Source organism: Squalius cephalus, assembly GCF_949319135.1.
Source record: "Squalius cephalus genome assembly, chromosome: 5".
Classification (NCBI taxonomy): Eukaryota; Metazoa; Chordata; class Actinopteri; order Cypriniformes; family Leuciscidae; genus Squalius; species Squalius cephalus.
Window position 1 is genome coordinate 1,814,301 of NC_137126.1, and position 20,317 is coordinate 1,834,617.

Here is a 20,317-nt window from a genome sequence, read left to right on the forward strand (position 1 = left end):
TGACTTAGTGCTTTATTTTGTGACTTAGTGCTTTATTGTGTGACTTAGTGCTTTATTATGTGACATAGTGCTTTATTATGTGACTTAGTGCTTTATTTTGTGACTTAGTGCTTTATTGTGTGACTTAGTGCTTTATTATGTGACTTAGTGCTTTATTATGTGACTTAGTGCTTTATTTTGTGACTTAGTGCTTTATTATGTGACTTAGTGCTTTATTATGTGAATTAGTGCTTTATTATGTGACTTAGTGCTTTATTCAATTACGGTTTGTCTGACTTTTGATCTGCACAAGCTCAATCAAGCCAAAAACACCAGAATAGTAATTAAATACCTGCAGTAATGCTGCACAAAGAAGGACATGAAGAATAACACTTAATGTAATGAAGTTGAGCATGATGATTGAGGATGAAATAAGCTCAGATATCTAACAGTAAGTGTGAACAGCGATCACAGATGTTTAGGCCGACCGTAAACCTCCTAAAGGCTCTAGCAACACCTATAACTGACTCACTGAATCTGTCATCAGTCCAGCTGCTCGTGTGGCAAATTAAAAGGAGACAAAAAAACTGCAGAAATGTTTTTGTTTTCAGCATTTACATGTGAAAAAATATCATTATGTCTTTATAATTCTAGTCTATCAGAACACACTTTTTTTGGATTTCAGTCTGTGCACATCTGCTGTATTGACAGATGTTTGAGAGAAGAAACAGTGTCACAGCTGCGACGAGACACACATGCAGAGAAAATACTTGCGTATGATAATATACAGGTTACAGCAAGAGAATAGCAAGACATTTAACCAATAGCTGACAAATTTATATATATATTTGTCAGTTATTATATAAATTTCTTGCAATTCCCAGAGAGAGAGAGAGAGAGAGAGAGAGAGAGAGAGAGAGAGAGAGAGAGAGAGAGAGTAATTTAATAATAATTATTAATAAAAAGAGTATAATTTGTCGTAATTATGACTGTTTATCTCATAATTTTGGGTTTTTATGTCATAGTTTTGAATTATGTCATAATTATAAAATTTTTATTATGATTTTTCCATGTCATAATTATGACTTTCTTGTAATTTAGACTCGTCAATTTAGACTTTTTGTCAAAATAATGACGTTTCATCTAATAATTCTGAATTTTATGTCATAGTTTTGAATTGTCATAATTATTAAATTTTTATCATATTTTATTCATGTCATAATTATGACTTTTTTATCTCATAATTATGAATATGATATAATGAATGTTTATGTCATAATTACATTTTGTCATGATATTTATCACAATCTTGACATCAATTTTGTGTTAATAATAATAGGGTTTAAGTGAATGTAAGTGAAATTGACAGAACATGTCTATTACCTTTTCCATGTTTATATGGACTTTTTTTTTTCATTGCATAATTTTTTTGTGGTGATTTAGACAGATTTTTAGTCTGTGATGAATTTGTGACTCTTTTATTAAATCCCACCAGCTCAAAATAGTCAATTGTTCATGCATTGCACTAGAGTTGTGTATTTATCAGTTTTAATTATGTAATTTAATTCAGACTGCAAACTCACTACAGCACATTTAAACATCAGCTGTTCGTCGGCGCTGGAAACTCAGAGTCTGTGAATGAAAGCACACGTGAAAACACACGCTCCTCCATTGCTAGTGCTCACACTTAAACAGATTTTTAATGAGAAGTTTGACACAAGTGTCTTACTCGTGTTTAATGGCATGTGTCGTGATTCATGCTTTCACTCTGTCTAGTTAGCTGAAGCACTCTGCTCTTTTATAATGTCTCTTCCCTTTTGGTTAACTCACATTTTTTGTCATAATCTGAAGAAGCATCACTAACACATGTGAGGGTTCGTAATGAAAAGCATCATCGAATATCCATCTTTTATCTCCATCTCGTTCTGATTTGGTCTGAGAGCTACGGCCTTTGATACACACGTCATCATTACGCTGAAGCAAGCATCCCGTCGCGAGCGCGTGATCACGGTGTCTCGTCTTCATCTGCCATCAGGTTGTTGTCTTTGAGCTGTTTGGAGAAAATGGATTTGATGAGCAAACATCTCTCAACATCTGCTGTAAAACAGCTCATATAAGGTCACACATTTACACCACATCAGAAAAACTAAAATAATGCTTTGGTAAATCATAATTATGACACAGAAAGTCAAAATTATGAGATACTAGATAAGTAAGAATGATGACATACAAATTCAGAAATATGAGATAAAAAAAAAATGCCATAATCGACTTTATCTCATAATTTTGATTTACGGTGTAAATTTGGACTTTTGTATCATAAGTATGACTTTTTATCTCATAATTCTGAGTTTAATGTCCTAGTTTTAAATTGTCATAATATTATTATATTTTTATACTGTTTTTCAGATTTTTTCAACTTGTCAATTTGTAATAATTATGACTTTCTTATAATTTCGATTTGTCAATTTTGACTTTTTCTCATAATTATGACTTTGTATTTCAGAATTCTGAGTTTTATGCCAGTTTTGAATTTTTATGTCGTAATTATGCCTATATCATAATTTCAACTTTTTATCTTAGAATTTTAGTTTTCAGAATATGTCATAATTTAGACTAGAATTTAAATTTTTTAATCTCATAATCTGATTTACCAAAGCATGATTTGGTGGTGAGAATGTGCTTCCATAGGAAGAGACCATCTGACCGACAACCACAGTCTAAACCATTATATTAACTATTAACAAACACAAACACAACTTTTCACAGAAAACACAAAAGAAATGAGTGAAAATAACTGTATTTCCTTTCATACACAGCTGGACGATGCACCATGGAATAGAATAACACATCTTGTTTTTAGATTGACTGTGCATGGTGTCTTTTGTCTTCTCTCAAAATCATTTGATTTATTTGTGTTGGTCTATTTCACCATACACAACATTTCTGTAGTAACTGTGTTGTAACGCCGAGGTTTAAATATAAATCCCCTGCTCTAAACAGTTCTGGAAGGTCAGAATGAAACTGCAAGGTGTTTAAGTTTAGTTTTCACTTTTTAACTTCAGGATTTTTCCCACCAGAGTCCGAGAGAACAGCTGTAGAAACTGATTATCAAGCGTTTTCTGAGGACAGTCGCAATATGTTTCGTTCTGTTCATCCTCCAACTTTTGCTTTCTCGAAATGGCAACGTCCTTGTTGGTTTTCAAGTCTTTGAGGTCTATGTATTTCAGCATGGCCCTCTGCGGGTCGACTCTATATTCAGGACCGATTCTGCTGTGGCTTACGACTTACTGAATATTGCAGCGCATTGCATTGTGGGATACATTATTGTGTGATGTGTGTTCTGTTGTTTATTACATATGTTGGTAAATGCATCAGGTCATTATTCTCTGCAAGTTGTGCGCAGAATACATAATATTTCCTGGATCACTGCATCCTTTTCTTAATTAGTATCCATGTGTTGTAAATATATCTAAAACAATATATTCATTCATTTACAAATCAGACTTATTTTGAGTTTATGTTTTCTTACCCTGTTGTTTTTTCTTGTTTTAACAAACAAGTCTTTTTATTTTGCTTTGCAAGTAAACATATCTTGTTTTAAGGATGTTGTGATGTTTTTATTGCAAAATAAACAAAAATGATTACACAATTATTTTTATTATTATTTAGCATTTTTATAATTAATGTGCTATTTCAAAGCTTTCAGGATGTTTTATCTGAAAGCTATAAAAAGTCAAATAAAACCGTCATCGCTGAGCGGCGGATTGCTGCGTAACACATGTGTCTGAAGGTTCTGTCAAAGTTATGAACAAATGTTCTTACAGTAACATTAATACAGTAGAATGTCTGTTCAAAATCTGGTCTTTAATAACGTTATCCAAACGTTCACACAACAACATTATTTAAATGTTCATGGACTGTTTTTTTTTTTTTTTTTTTTTTCTGAAATGTTTTAGTTGTATATTCATCTGACATTCAGAACGTTCATAGAACATTCAGAAGTAACGTTTCTGTAATGTTGCAAAATGATAAAATGGCTTGTAACTTCTCAACGCTATCTCACGACCAATTCGTACGAGTGATAAAAAAGTGGCTAATTCGTACGAATTCGTACGACCTCACTCGTACGAATTTGTATGATTTGTCTAAACCCACGTGATGGGTAGGTTTAGGGGCGGGGTCAGGGGTAGGTCATTCGTATGAATTCATACGAATTGGGCAATTCGTAAAATATGTACGATTTAGCAAAAATCGTACGAATTCGTACTACCCCTGACTCCTCCCCTAAACCTACCCCTGACTCCTCCCCTAAACCTACCCCTGACCCCTCCCCTAAACCTACCCCTGACCCGCCCCTAAACCTACCCCTGACTCCTCCCCTAAACCTACCCCTGACCCCTCCCCTAAACCTACCCCTGACCCGCCCCTAAACCTACCCCTGACTCCGCCCCTAAACCTACCCATCACTGGGGTTTAGACAAATCGTACAAATTCGTACAAGTGAGGTCGTACAAATTTGTACGAATTAGCCACCTCATACTCACTTGTGAGATAGAGTTGGTTTTTCACGAAGGCTAGCAAAGGAATATTCTCGTTCACTTGTGCCTTGCGTTAAAAAAAAAAAACAACAAAACAGATGCTTGACGTCATTCCTACTGTATCTATCAGACCGTATCTCTCTCTCTCTCTCTGACGACTGAAGCGTTGAGCGCATGATTGACACGGACTGAGATTTAACACACTTTCATGAGCGAGACGTCCACGATCACGTCGTCTGTCGCCTCCATTAGATCTCCGTCTCCTTCGTCTGCATCTTTTAATGAATTAGGAAAGGTCACTTTGAGGGAATTGTTGTCGCCATTAATAAAATTGCCTTGCAATCCCCTGACTGTGGTCTAGTGCAGGTAATAATCCTGATGGGAATATCGAAGGAGGGGAGGATCCAGACGTTTGAAGAAATCTGTAAACAAGATGAAGAATCGCCTGTGCAATTGCCTCAATGACTTCATTTCATAAAGCACATAATGAAATAGTTTGGCCAGAAATAAGAAGCCTGTCATCATTTGCTCAGCCTTCCTGTCATTCTAAAGCCTGAAGATGTTCAGCACAGGCTTTCCCAACGGGGGGTTTGTAAAGTAATTGCAGGGGTTCTTGAGTTGAAAAGCTTATTATTAGACTCAATGTAAAATTAAAATAAATAAATGTGGCTGCACAGTTAATCAAAATAAAACTTAAATTGTAATATAGCTTGGTGTAAATATCAAAACCAAAGGCTGCGATTCAATTCTTTCTTTCTTTTTTTTCCCATCCATCCATCCATCCATCCATCCATCCATCCATCCATCCATCCATCCATCCATCCAGTATTTAAGTGTATTTGCATGCCATCTTTATCCAGCATCAGATAACTCTTGAGTATGTGAATGTATCCTTACATTATTGCAATATTAACTTAAAATATCTGGAGTTACTTCAAGTAAATATGTCAAAGTTTTTTTTACTAAACATTTAGCAGAATATCAAAGCTGCTCTTTCCTAATCAGTGAGTAGACTGTCTAATGGTGGATGAATAATGAATTGGATCTGTTTCTGAACCAAATATCAAGGCTTCAGAAGGAATTGGAATATATATATATATATATGAAGAGTTCAGATGCAAAAGCCTCTAAGTGCCATATGAAATTTTCTTCTAGAATGATCATTTTTATCAAGCTCGTATAATAAAGTTCAGTTATTTCACTTAAATGGCAATGCAAATTACCTATTAATTGTCTTTAAGTGAAATTACTGAACTTAAATATACAAGCTTTATAAAAAAAATATCATTCTAGAAGAAAATTTGAGATGGCACTCAGAGGCTTTTGCATCTGAACTCTTCATATATTACTTATTTTTATCCTTTTTGAAGCTTCTCACGCCCTGGTCACTGTTCGCTTTCCTCGTATGTAAAAGAGCAGCGTGAACATTCTGCTCAACGTCTGCTTTTCTGCTCCACAGAAGAAAGAGAGTCATACGGGTCACGATATGTTGACAGTTCTTTTACGTTTGGCTGAACGAACCTTTTAAAGGGATGTTTTTGAAGGTCTGAAGATGAAGATCTTCACAGGTCAGTGGAGTTTAGAGGACTCGTTCTCTCTCAGTTCGTCCTGCTTCAGAATAATGAGCTGGTGGCTATTTTAAAAGTTCAGCGTTACAGTAATTCAGAAACAGCCTCCAAGGGTCGAGAATGACGTGACATTTCCCGTTTGACACGCAGCCTCTCCGACGTGTTTGTCAGTGACTGTAAAAGTACACGATGTCACAGTTATAGTGTTTGATAAAACATACGTCTCTGTTTTTCAAGCGAATTTATGCAACGGTTAGTTTCGGTCCACTAATAGTATTGCATAAGCGGCGATCAGCACTGGAGCGCTTCACTGTTTGCTGGTCTGTGTCCGATGCTTTTTTGGGAACCATTTCTGTTGGAGCAAAAATTCAGAATATCTGGCGATATCGTATCTGAAGGCTTGCACTGACAAAAATGGTAACATTTAAATGAAAAATATTATCACTGAAACAAGCAAAATACATTCTTTTATGCCAATAAAGCTAATTCTATGGATCCGGTAGAAATAGCTGTTTAAGGTAATAATTGCCCCGTTTACAGTGTGTGTATCGAGCCACGGTCCAACATTGTGATGCATTGTAGTTGTATGTCATTGTAAACTGCGCCAAACTTTAAAAGTGTGTTTGATGCATCATAAAAGCAGCTGTGAGCCCACTGAGAAATGAATTTAACAATTGCACTACATTGTAGAATATACTACACACTGCCGTTCAAACGTTTGGGGTCAATAAGATTTTTTAAATGATTTTGAAAGACTCTTTCCTGCTCACCAAAGCTGCATTTATTTGATACATTAAACATTGTGAAATAATATTACGGTTTAACAGTTTTCTATGTGAATATGCATGATCACATGATGGTCACATGATCCTTCAGAAATCATTTTAATATGCTGATTTAATATGCTGACTCAAGAAGTTATGATTAGTAATGATGAAAACAGATGTTCTGCTTCAGAGTTTTGTGGATGACCATTTTTTATTTTATGAATAATAATTAATTTGAAATAATAATATTTTGTAACATTACAAATGTCTTTACTCTCACTTTTTACTAATCTCAAACCTTTTAACTATAGTATTTTTTTTGTCTTGTTTTTCCACTAAAAACTGGGAAATTTGAGTTTTAGAAGCATAATGATGTACATTTCCCTAATTGTCCCTATAGCTCCCCCAGTTCATTTTTCGTAATGTCAAATATTGTTTGTTATCTTCTGCATGTACTGAACACACTGATCAAACACAGGCCAATCAGAGCCGTGCTTATATTCAGCACAACAGTGTGCGATATTGCTTAAATATTTACACAGCTTCCAAATGTTTTACAGTAGAGGCAGTTTTCGCTCGCAGTCTTTTTGTTCCTCTCCGTCTTCTTGTTCAGAGAAAGTCGAGTGACTTTGCCTCGGGGTCTCTGGCGGAGCGTGATAATGACATGCTGTTACATTTCCAAGCGCAATAAAATCAACTTTGCCATCGTGTCGACCTCACAGACGTGTGCTAATCAGCTTCTCTCGTCTGCTCCTGCAGGATCTTTCATTTTCTTCTGTGGAAATGAACGTTCGGGTTCTGTTGAGCGAGTGTGTGGTGAAATTGCTGTGTTGCTCCGTGGCCATCATGTCGGTGTGTTGGCCAGATTAGACTGTAATTGTGCCCTGAAACGTAGTCAGAACACACTGACCTTCAGTCCATGATGCCCTCGGCGAGTCTTCGCTCTATTACTGACGCGTGAGTTGCACCAGAGTGAAGGTTGACAGCGCTGGTGTCACAAACTGAGACTGAGAAACACATAGGGATGAAATGCAGTGACAGAACATGAACTACACAACCTACTAAGGTTTTGAGCAGTAATGAAATGATGATCGACTGGTAAACTAGAAAATAAAACCACTGAATAGTTGACCAGTGGAGGATTTGCTGACTATGATAACATATATGGTGTGATGACTTTTGCAAGTGATATATACAGTCAAACCAAAATTCATTCAGACACCTTCAAGATTTCTCACATTATCACATAGTTTAGTAAATGGTAATGAAATATGAGCAGAACTCAGTTGATATTTGACTGGTTTTGTCCGTCCTTCTGTTAGACTGTCTCACACATGAATTATGTTGAATATCTGTCAGCTGTTAAATTTAACTACACAATTAGATAATACCAGTTTAGCTCAACCAATCACCAAGCAATGCTTCATTGTGTTCAGTCTGTGTGTGAAAAGAGCATTAGCAATTAAAGAAAACACACTTCAGCAAAAGATGATCTGCTCAAAGTATCCGAATCAGTTTTGGTCCCAAAATGTCACTGGTAGTCGCTGTATGGAGAATATTTGGGTATAATATGTCAGTTTACTTTATTTTGCTCTCCTCACTTACATAAATGAGCTATAGTGTCCTGCACACACTAGTAAACATATCAAAAATGATATCTGGTGTCTGAATGATTTTTGGTTTGACTGTAAATAGGAAATAATTATATATGAAATCCTGTCAAAAAATGTCACATTCATGACATTGTAAAATGACAAAGTTAAATCCCTGTAAAGTTTGCAAAAAATATAACTAAATATTGCATTGTGCAATCAATGTTTTAATGCATTTAAAGGTTGTAAATCCATTAGTTTGCACATCAAGGATTGCAAATGCATCTGACTCTGAACAAGCCTGCAAAGTGAGTCCTTCTTAAACTAACTGACTGGTTGTCAATAATGAAGCATGTAGGTTTGTGTTTTTCTTACACTTTAATGTAGTTTGAATTGCAGAGGAAAAACACTGAAGGCTGAGCATAATTTAATTGTTTGAAAAAGTTTCTAGTTCCATTTCAAGCTGTTAATTTGACAGCACAGAAAGTGATTTTACTTGCCATTGGCTATATGACTGCTGTGCATGACAAATACATGTATTGTAGAAATACTGTGCATCGAGACCAAAGCCAGTCGAAGCAAACGAATATCACAGACGTCTAGCTGAGAATGCTAATTTTCCACCTGAGAAGCCTGACGGATTGATTCGACAGTCCGCGCTCACTTCGAGGCAGCTCGCTCAGGTTTTACAGCTCATGTTCTTCTGCATTCTCGCTTGGCGTGTGTTAGCGCTATCCCAGAATGCCTCAGTCAGCCTGGGGAACTGGCTATTGAGTGGTCGGAGAGATCATTCCTGCCCCAAAGACAGCGAGACGTAGACCAGCGCAGAACCCCAGTGTTGGAGACCCGGTCCAGACCCGCCGGGGGGTTTACAGGCCCGGTCTGACGTCACAGATGCAGAGATATGGAGATGCTGGACATGGATCATTTCACACAAAAGTGAGATTGTTTTGGTTGTGAATGTAAAATTATTTGGCGCACAGCATGTTTCAAAGAGAGATATTTACATCTTAAAGTCGGCATTAAACGGAAGTTGCACTCGTCTTCTCTGTTGTGCCGTATATCCGAGTGAAATGCTTTTGGAACAAGAACAAATGTGGGCGGGGCTTGATTTTTTCCGTGGGGAATTGATTGGATGATTGGATGGTTGTGGTTTGCTATTGGCTGATCTCATGTGAGTGACAGGTTATAGCCCCACCCTCGTCATCAGAGAAGAGAAGAGAAGAGAAGAGAAGAGAAGAGAAGAGAAGAGAAGAGAAGAGAAGAGAAGAGAAGAGAAGAGAAGAGAAGAGAAGAGAAGAGAAGCTGCAAGAGGAAGTTATTCTGATTCAAGATTCTGAGGCACATAAAATATAATAAAAGACGTGCACTGATAAATAATTTATAATAAACACTGCAATATTCCATTAAAAAGTAAAAACTGTCAATTTTGATTGCATGGTGGTCAGGGCCTGAAGTTAACTTTTTTGACCACCTGCCACAGTAACTTTTTACCAGCCAGTTTTTTTTTTGTTTTGTTTTTTTGCCTCATAAAGGAGAAAAATAGAAATCACACAAACATTGTTCTTTAACTTGTAAGAATACACATTTAAGTGCTGTCAAGTTATTAACGAAATTATTATAAGTAATAATAACTCTTAGACTATAATTTTTTTAAATCTTTTTACTCACTGATTTGCTGTGTCACAGACATAGTCATATTCATATATACTGACTGCTGCTAATCTGAGTCCACAAAAAAGGAGCATGTGCACTCCTCTTCCTCTTCCTCCACTGCAGCTGCATCATCCATGAGGTCTGGTCTCCTTGACATGTCCCCACCACTTTTTGCCAGGGTCGATATTGTCCCCACCACTTTTTAAAACATCTCGCGGCACGAATGTACCAATTCTACAAATAAATAAAACATCTCCAGTTAACGCCATTTAGTTAGTTAATGCCATCTCGTGTGGCATTTTCTTCACTCCGACGCGCGCTTTGCGGATTGCATTTCTGTATGTCTTCCCTGCTACAGCTAACCCTTTCTGTTCATCCACCCTACAGAAACAATGACAATTCACAGTAAGCTTGATAACACATGCATGCCAGCGCATGCACGCATGCACGTACACACACACACACACCGTGCTAACTCAACAGATATAGACCTAAGTTACCGCAGCTCGTATGTAAACAAATCACACACGGCTGTGTTGATGGCTGATTTAGTCGGTATGTTAGACAGTTCCTGACAACTGTTAATTACAGCCTTCAGGAACCGTTAAGCAGAACTAAATTAATATTAATATTACCAGTAAAGCTACCGGGTAGCCTACCGGACATTTTCTCACTGGTTCCCAACTCCCAACATACACGCCTGTGTAACTGTCATTGTACCATAACCAACGTCAGCTTTGCTTTATCTCATCTCATCCCATCTCACCAACACTTTAATACTGTTACTCGCACATCCAAAACGACGTCTTTTACTTAAATGTCGCGGACTTAAAAAAAAAAAAAAAAAAAAACAACAGACGCAAAAACAAACAATCACTCAATTCTCATTGGCTACCCGTCAATGTGGCAGGTAGATTGACAGTTTTACCCGCCAATTGCAAAATTCACCCGCATTTGGCGCGTGGTCGGGTGTTAATTTCAGGCCCTGATGGTGGTCTTAAATCCCTCTGCAACTGATCAAAATAAGAAAATTAGAAAAACAGAAACAATTAATGCATTAGATATGGAAATATAGCAATATTACAATGAGGAATATAGAGTGATGTCAGTAATTTACTTAAACATTCCATCTCGATCCGTCATTAAACAAGAAAGTCATGCCAACTTTGTCATGCCAATTAGCTTATTAACCTAATTAAAGATCCATCTGTGCCATTGACTTGTGTTTATACGCATGTGGGAGAGCAGAAACGCAAATGTTGGTGCATTAAAAAGTTCAGGTTTGCTGAACTTTGACGTGGGGATTTGTATCAATAGAAGATGGATCATCACAGCATGACCTCTTCGCTGAATTAAAAGAAAACACACTTGTGCAGCATTGCAGGAAAGTGGAGTAGATTTTTAATTGATGAATATATGTTTTCAAAAATGACAAGATCAGGACAGTTGCAGTGTCCGAAGGAATTTCCCATGTTCAAAGTCTAGTGTGACCGTCCCTTAAAGGCCCCCTGAAGTCAAAATGGAAGTTTTTTAGCTCTTAGGATGAGTATGATGCCTTAAGGTTATGAATAAGCTGGTGTGCTCCAAAACAATGGCAAAATTCACATTTAGGGGATATAAGCATTCAAAACTTAGTATCTCACTTCCGCTAAAATGGATCAGGGATTTTTATGACATCATCGCGGACTTCAGCTTCTCATCACATCTTCTGTCCAATCACATGCTCTCTATAATCTAAAGCTCCGCCCCCTCTGCTATAAACACCAGCTGGCCGAGGCGAGCGTGGCTGTACCTGACTCTACGTTCGGTAGCAAACACATGCTCAGTGTCTCTTCAGTTCCATCAGTGAACTGTCGGAGTTACTGGAGTAACACATACTCCGGGATATTGTATATTTCGAGTCGGAGTGACTGTCAGGCACGTCCGAAAGCGAGTAACTTTAGAAAAGTGGATCAGCGCTGACTCTATTTTGAACGATTCAGTTCGATTCTGGTTCGACCGGTTAACAAAAAAAGAACCGGTTTAAAAGAACGATTCGTTCACGAACCGGACATCACTACCGTTGACACGTCACGGAGCAATATGGGTTGGAGATGTGTGTTCGGTTGCTCAAACTCTCGAGTTTTATTCCATTTTCAGAATGAAATGACTAGAATTTATTCACACCTCTGACGTTACGATTGAATCCAGCGTATCAGCGCTCAGATTCGTTTCTATGAGGCTGTCAAGTACGACTCGCAGTCTGTGAGGTAAACTAAACGCTATTGGCTATTTGAAAAGGGGGAGGAGCCATTCAATATGTCCCGCCTTAGCTTCCTGTTTCAGTGGAAATTACGTCAACGCATCAAACAAAGCTGTGCGTTTAAAGGCACTTCAAGGTTGTCACTCACGACTTTTATTTTGGCGGCACAGCGTCTGAGCCTGAGCACACAGCGCTCCCATTCTCCGTCTTCATTAGTTTATGATCTGTATACAGTCCTATCTAATATGTTATTATATTGAACTGTTAAACGAAGAAAGTATACGGTAGACGGAACAGGATTATTGCATTTCCTGTGTAATTGATGCTCAATGTTGTTAGCTGAGCAGAAAAACATAATCATGTTTCGCTTGGTTCCTTCAAAGTTGTGCTGGATTTATATAGACTATAAACTGTGTGTGTTCCGGTTCTTATTGTTGTGAGTTTGACACTACTATGAAGCTAATTTAGTCCCCCTAAAAGGTATATATAACTAAACTAAACTCAACTAAAATTGTTCCCAGATCCTGTGGTGTGAACGCCAATAGTTATAGGAACTACACTAAAAAAAATGCTGGGTTGTTTCAACCAATGTTTGGGTTAAATATGGACAAATCCAACCGTTGTGTTTAAAAACGTAATTTAATTATTTTTGGGGTTTGTCCATATTTGACCCAAACATGGGTTGAAACAACCCAGCATTTTTTAATCGTTCCTCTGGTGCGAAGCCCTCTTATCTCCGTCAGGTCACTGAAACACTGAATGAAATCTGGAGATCCCTTTAAAACCTTTACAAATGGAAAGAGCTGCAGATATTTCCCGTCCCATTTCCCATTAACACTGTTAATGCACATTGAAAGTATTCTTCAGAAAATGTAGCTCATAAATGGCAATAAAAGCAGAACACCTGCTGGCAGTGCCACAGATGAGAAACACACACTGCTGGGATTTTACAATGCATTCTTTTTAAAGTATTGGCATATTGATTTTTCCTATCTTTTTTTTTTTCCTGTAAAAGTTTCTAGATGAACGGAAGCTTTATGGCTTTGGTTCCACAGAAGTTATTTGTAGTATAATATTAATATGGAGGAGGGATGATGTTGAAAAAATGCTGACGATGCAGTTTTCTATGGATGCTTGTTTCTGCCACTGAATGAAACATTTTAAAAGATAACTGTGTCTTATATCTCACAATTGTGTGTTATAAAGTCAGAATTGCGAGAGATAAACATACAATTCTGAGAAAAAAGTCTATATCTCACAATTCTGACTTTATAACACACAAGTTACACTTTATATCACACAATTCTCTTTATAACACACAAATCTGACTTTGTAACACAATTGAGACTTTACATCACACAATTCTCACTTTTTAACACACAATTGAGACTTTACATCACACAATTCTCACTTTTTAACACACAATTGAGACTTTACATCACACAATTCTCACTTTTTAACACACAATTGAGACTTTATATCACACAATTCTCTTTATAACACACAATTCTGACTTTATAACACACAATTCTCTTTATAACACACAATTCTGACTTTATAACACACAATTGAGACTTTATATCACACAATTCTCACTTTTTAACACACAATTGAGACTTTATATCACACAATTATCTTTATAACACACAATTCTGACTTTATAACACACAATTCTGACTTTATAACACACAATTGCGAGTTTATATCACACAATTCTGAGATAAAAAGTCCGAATTGTGATATGTAAACTCGTAATTGTCAGAAAAAAAGTCATAATTGTGAGACAAAAAGTCGCAATTACCTTTTTTGTGTTTTATTCTGTTGCGGAAACAAGTTTCCATAGATTTCTCTTTGAGTTTATACCTATAAAACTAAAGGCACAGTTCAGTAACATACTGAGTCATACTAGAATCTGTTTCAAATCTATAGTCAAGATCCACACTAACTCTAATGCCAATTTCACTTGAAAATATTAGACAGGGTTGATGGGGATGTGTGTAAAAATACTGAAAAAACAACATAAATTAAAGCAAAACATATAAGCGAAGTGTCATTACGTAAACATTATGTAGTCATCGACATCAAACCGAGGGATAATGTCTTCCCGTGTTGAAAATAATATGAAACTATGATGAGAAGGTTAATGTATCAATCTTCACAGTGTGAGATTGCTTCTCTCTCTTCATTTGGAGTAAATACATGAAGGAAAATCAACTATCAAAGCTGTAGATAAATGAATGCATGTTTTTTATTAATTTATTCATGACATCAACAGTTAAAGACATTCCACAGCACAGCATGACTGTTCTCAAGAAAAATAAATAAATCAGTCATGAGCAAAATAAATATTCATACTTTTGAATATGAGTCAGATTGGCTCCGTCTACAACCTACACATAATATTATAACTAAAATGGATCTGCATAAATGACTGATTTGGAACATTGCTGTACATCGCCAGCAACACAACCTTTTTATTATAAGCCATGACAGATGCTGGTGTTTGCAGATTCCAGAATTACTAACTATAAAATGGAAACCGTTACACTGACTTGGTTTCCACTGTCTGTGAGTGAAGCTTAGGAAACCTGCGGGAAGAAGAGACGTTTTAGACGCAGAAAATAAAGCCGCCTTTTCATTAAGGGTTTTGGATTGTGACATTTTCATTGATACCTCCAGAACATCTGGATCTGCAATTAAATAATCCAATCCAATCCAATCCGTCATTGGAAATTGTTCCATCCATCCATCCATCCATTATTCTATCTATATCGTTCCATCCATCATCCATCCATCCATCATTGTATATCATTCATTCATCCATCCATCCATCCATCCATCCATCCATCCATCCATCCATCCATCCATCCATCCATCGTTGTATAGCATCCATCCATCCATCCATCCATCAATTGTTGTATATCGTTCCATCCATCCATCGTTGTATATCCATCCATCCATCCATCCATCCATCCATCCATCCATCCATCCATCCATCCATCCATCCATCCATCCATCCATCCATCCATCCATCCATCCATCCATCCATCCATCCATCCATCCATCCATCATATTAAAGTAATGAGAATCATGATTAAAAATAAGGAGAATTATATCAACAATTCATATATCAATACTTATATACTCAGACTATATATTTATTAACTATAAAATTATATATCAAACTCAAATGTGCAGTGCAACTATGACATTTTAGTCATAACTGGTAAAAAGGCTTCATCGTGTTTATGCATACTAACTTATTTCTGTACTCCTTTCTTTTGAAAATTTTGCAGTGAAATGTGAAAGGACATTTCCAGATTCACATGTGTTTGCTTGTTATTCTCCTGGCATTCTCAACCGGTGACATCAATAATTTCAGGATATCGATTTGAATAAAAATGCACCATTTGGGAGCAATAAATAACATGAATCAAGGAGAGGGCATCTCTAAGCTAAAACGAGCCGTTTATCGGTTAACTCACACCGTATTTTCTCTCCGACAGACGCGAGGCTCTTAAGAGACGTTTGGAGACACACTTATGAATCCGCGACCGGAAAGAGGAAATAAAGTTGCTTTTTGTTGTTGCTTGTTTTGTTTCTCTCTTTCACACACACCCGTTCTGCTCTTGCAGGAGCCATAAGCCCATCCTGGAAGATTTATGAATACGTTAGAATAGCCTGAGCCAACAGTTTTCAAAGAAGTGGAGTGAAAATAAATTAAATAGCCCCACAGGCAATTCATCTGCTGCTTGATGGATTACATACTCATCTTCATACTCTCTCTCTCTCTCTCTCTCGCTCTCTCTCTCTCTCTCTCTCTCTCTCCTGCTCTCGCTTTCTTCAGAAGATTGGCAAACATTTGGCAAACAAACGAACAAACACGAAACAACTCAATTAGGACATATGCGCAACGAAGTCTGTCAGTGATGAATTGTGGATGGAAAATATGTCTGGGATTGAGGAGACAACATGATGAAAAATGATTTGTCTTTCGAGGTGACGAGATCAATGTTTATTTCTTTCTGAGGGAAAGACTGACAACATGCCCATAAATTCTGGGAAACGTTTCCGGAGTCTTGTATGAGGATTTAGGGGTCGTATCATGCATTTTGATTCAACATTTTTTTTTCTTCTTTTTTTTTATACTACCCATCAAAAGTTTGGAATAAAGCCTCTTCTGCTTACCAAGGCTGCATACATTTGATCAAAAATCAAGTAAAAATATTACAATTTCAAAAAAGAAATTATGTGAATATAATAGTAAAGTGTAATTTATATCCTGTGATCAAAGCTGATTTTTCATTTCTCCAGTCTTCAGTGTCACATGATCCTTCAGAAATCATTCTGATATGAATATCGATGCAAACAGAGGAAGAGAAGAGCATCGCACTGCAAAATAATCAGAGGCTCTGTTGTTCACTTTGTTAAGCAATACGGATGGAAAGCTCAGTATGACGGACAATCCAATCACGTTTAACTGCGGCGAGAGCGTCAGACTCAGTCGTTGAAGATCATTCCCCTTATAAACGCACAGTCACTGGGCATAGCTCTTCTGTAATGGTACATCATTTAAAAGATTGATGCCACTATCCTCATATTCGGCTCTCGGGTTGCCAGGCATCCAGCGGACTGATGAAATCCTTCCTCGCTGACCCTGAGGTCAACTCTCAATCTGAGGTGGTCAATCAACAGTGAGTTTCTATTTGGACTGGTGGGGCAGATAAATCAGCCATTCCCCTCCTCCTTGAGACCAGCTCTGACAGTAAATATATTTCCGTAGCCCTCATCCTCCAAAGTAATTTCAAGATGCTCTGTTTTTATATTGATTCGGTTTTAGTTTTCTGATGCTCGCGACCGTTCCTTCAACTCATGCGTTTATTCACACCAACAGGTCCTCTGATCTCACGTCAGGGTGTGTTGATTTGAATCTGAAACACTTCCATGTTTCGAAAATAGTTTTTGTGACTTCATGGTGAGAACTTTGACTTTTATGTCAAGGTTCTCATGGACAAACGTTCTTCCAGTAACGTTAATGTTCATTCAAATTTCATTCATTCAAAATGTTTGCACAATTTTATATATATATATATATATATATATATATAGTTTCTGGAACTTTTTTGGCTAGATGTCCATTTAACTTTAAAAATTAACACTCAGTTTTGTGCACAGTGCAGTTTCTGCTTCACCCTTCAGACAGCAGTCTTCCTCATTAGCCAGGCAATCTTTGCATGTCACTTTCTGTCTTTATAGTCATTGCCTACCTTTTTTTGTCTGGCAGCCTCTGTAGAATAATGCTGTATTGACACTTGTGCCTATTAGTCATTTTTACAGTTAGTGTAATAGTTGAAATCATATTTTGCTGGAGTCTATGCTAAATAAGTAGTATTTTACCACACCTGCTGATATCAGCTTGAAGAGACTCGAGGAGTCAGCGTGCCTTTCATTCCCCATGCTTCAGATTTGTGACATTTCGTAAGTAAGCCTATGTAATATAACAACCCAGGCTCGCTGGAGGAACGTGCCTGTGGTGAGATTTCTGCACTATATTACATTGATTCTTGCAACACTTTCGAAGTGAAATGCTTAGTGAGTGGCGCTGAAAGCATGTTCAGTTTTATCCGAAACATGGATGAGAATCTGGCGATGGTTTATTGCATTGGTTGTTGTATGTATTGTGGAAGTTTGGACATTTATTTTCCAGTGAGTGTGTGTTTGAAAATAACGTAACATACACTAAACCTAAAACGTATTACACTGTGTGCAAACCAGGTGTGACGCAATGGTTTCTATAAAAAAAAAAAAACGGTTTATATTTTTCTTTGACGTCGCGGCTGGAACAACAACATACAAATATGACAATCTCAGGTGCTGATTATGTGCTTTATTTAATGTTAAAAGCGCGGAAATAGATAATTCACCTCAGATCTTGAAAACAAATCGAAGGAGACAAAAGCGTTCAAACAGTTGAGTGTATTATATGACAAAGATTGTGTCAGTAACTCAGTATGTATTTTAATAATGGTAAAATGGTGTAATATTTATGAATTTGATGCACTTGTCCATTTGTTTGCAAGTGCAGTGTGTTTGCAGATAGACTCCGCCCACATTCTTTTCTGATTGGCTGTGATTTTTTATTGATTTGGTTGTGAGTGCAGTGTGCTTACAGAGAGACTCCGCCCACACTCTCTTCTGATTGGCTGTGATTTTTGATTGATTTGGTTGTGAGTGCAGTGCGCTTACAGAGAGACTCCGCCCACATTCTTTTCTGATTGGCTGTGATTTTTTATTGATTTGGTTGTGGGTGCAGTGCGCTTGCAGAGAGACTCCGCCCACACTCTCGTCTGATTGGCTGTGATTTTTGATTGATTGGTTGTGGGTGCAGTGCGGTTACAGAGAGACTCCGCCCACATTATTTTCTGATTGGCTGTGATTTTTTATTGATTTGGTTGTGGGTGCAGTGCGCTTGCAGAGAGACTCCGCCCACACTCTCGTCTGATTGGCTGTGATTTTTGATTGATTGGTTGTGGGTGCAGTGCGCTTGCAGAGAGACTCCGCCCACACTCTCGTCTGATTGGCTGTGATTTTTGATTGATTGGTTGTGGGTGCAGTGCGCTTGCAGAGAGACTCCGCCCACACTCTCGTCTGATTGACTGATTTTTGATTGATTTGGTTGTGAGTGCAGTGTGCTTACAGAGAGACTCCGCCCACACTCTCGTCTGGTTGGCTGTGATTTTTGATTGATTGGTTGTGAGTGCAGTGCGCTTGCAGAGAGACTGTGCCCACACTCTCGTCTGATTGGCTGTGATTTTTGATTGATTGGTTGTGGGTGCAGTGCGCTTGCAGAGAGACTCCGCCCACAGTCTCGTCTGATTGGCTGTGATTTTTGATTGATTGGTTGTGGGTGCAGTGCGCTTGCAGAGAGACTCCGCCCACACTCTCTTCTGATTGGCTGTGATATTTGATTGTTTTTTTTCGAATCGAGTCGCTTCTTGTGTGGACAGCTTGTCGCTGGAATTGTATCGCATCTCGTCTCGTTAGGACAAAGTGTTAGTTTGCAAATCATGCTCTATGGTAAAAGTGTTTTGAGATCATAACATAATATTTTGCAAGAAACCACGCAGAAATAAGTGTGACAGCGAGTTAATTTCAGCTGGAAACTGTTTGAATTGTATTTATATGGATGTTTTTGGATTTTTGCAGAAAATATCAGTGTTCTAATGAGCTTATGCTTATGTAATATACCCTTGGTTTCACAGACAGGGCTTAAGACTAGTCCTAGACTAAAATGTAAGTCTGAGCTGTTTCCACTGAAATAAACTTGCACTGACTGATCTTAAAAATATATCAGTGCCTTTTTAGTTTTAAGATGCACATCGGTAATGTTTTTTTCTAAGCATGTTTATAAAAATTACTTAAATGTCCTAATTGATCTATGGTCTAATCCTGGCTTAGTCTAAGCCCTGTCTGTGAAACCGGGCCATAATGTGCTGAAGCTGGTTTAAGTTTCCTATCAAACTTTTACTACGTGCTTCTAGATCGGCTCTCATTGGCATTTCAGCAGCACCAACACGTCTCTGAGTAATGAAAACTCAACGGAAAAAGGTTCCTGTGCGAAAGCGTTCATCCGAGGCTGATGGCGCTGGTTAAAAAGACATTTATTTTACGTGTGATTTCTGATATATCACTGCCGACCTGATCTGCATTCCTGAGCTGTTACTGAAGTCATATGTGTGCTGTGTTTTATTTCACAGCGGTAAAGGAGCGGGCTGTGCTATCGTTGCACTGTTATAAAGCTATGACCCTTTAAATGAGCCTCTGTGGTGTCCACTCACTGTGATTACACAGCCCGCTTCCGAACGTCTTCAGTTTTTAATGTGAGTTTTAACAGGAACTGAGCCATAATTTAACACCTTATTCAAAGCAATGCCTCTCATTCCATCAGTGCATTAGGTAATGGTTATTTTGT

At 37.6% G+C, this 20,317-nt stretch overlaps 1 protein-coding gene across 3 annotated transcripts in view; it reads left to right on the forward strand.

Annotated features, from left to right (window-relative positions):
- brinp1 (bone morphogenetic protein/retinoic acid inducible neural-specific 1) overlaps positions 1 to 20,317 on the forward strand; it is a 184,781-nt gene that overhangs the window by 133,907 nt on the left and 30,557 nt on the right. The window lies entirely within an intron of this gene.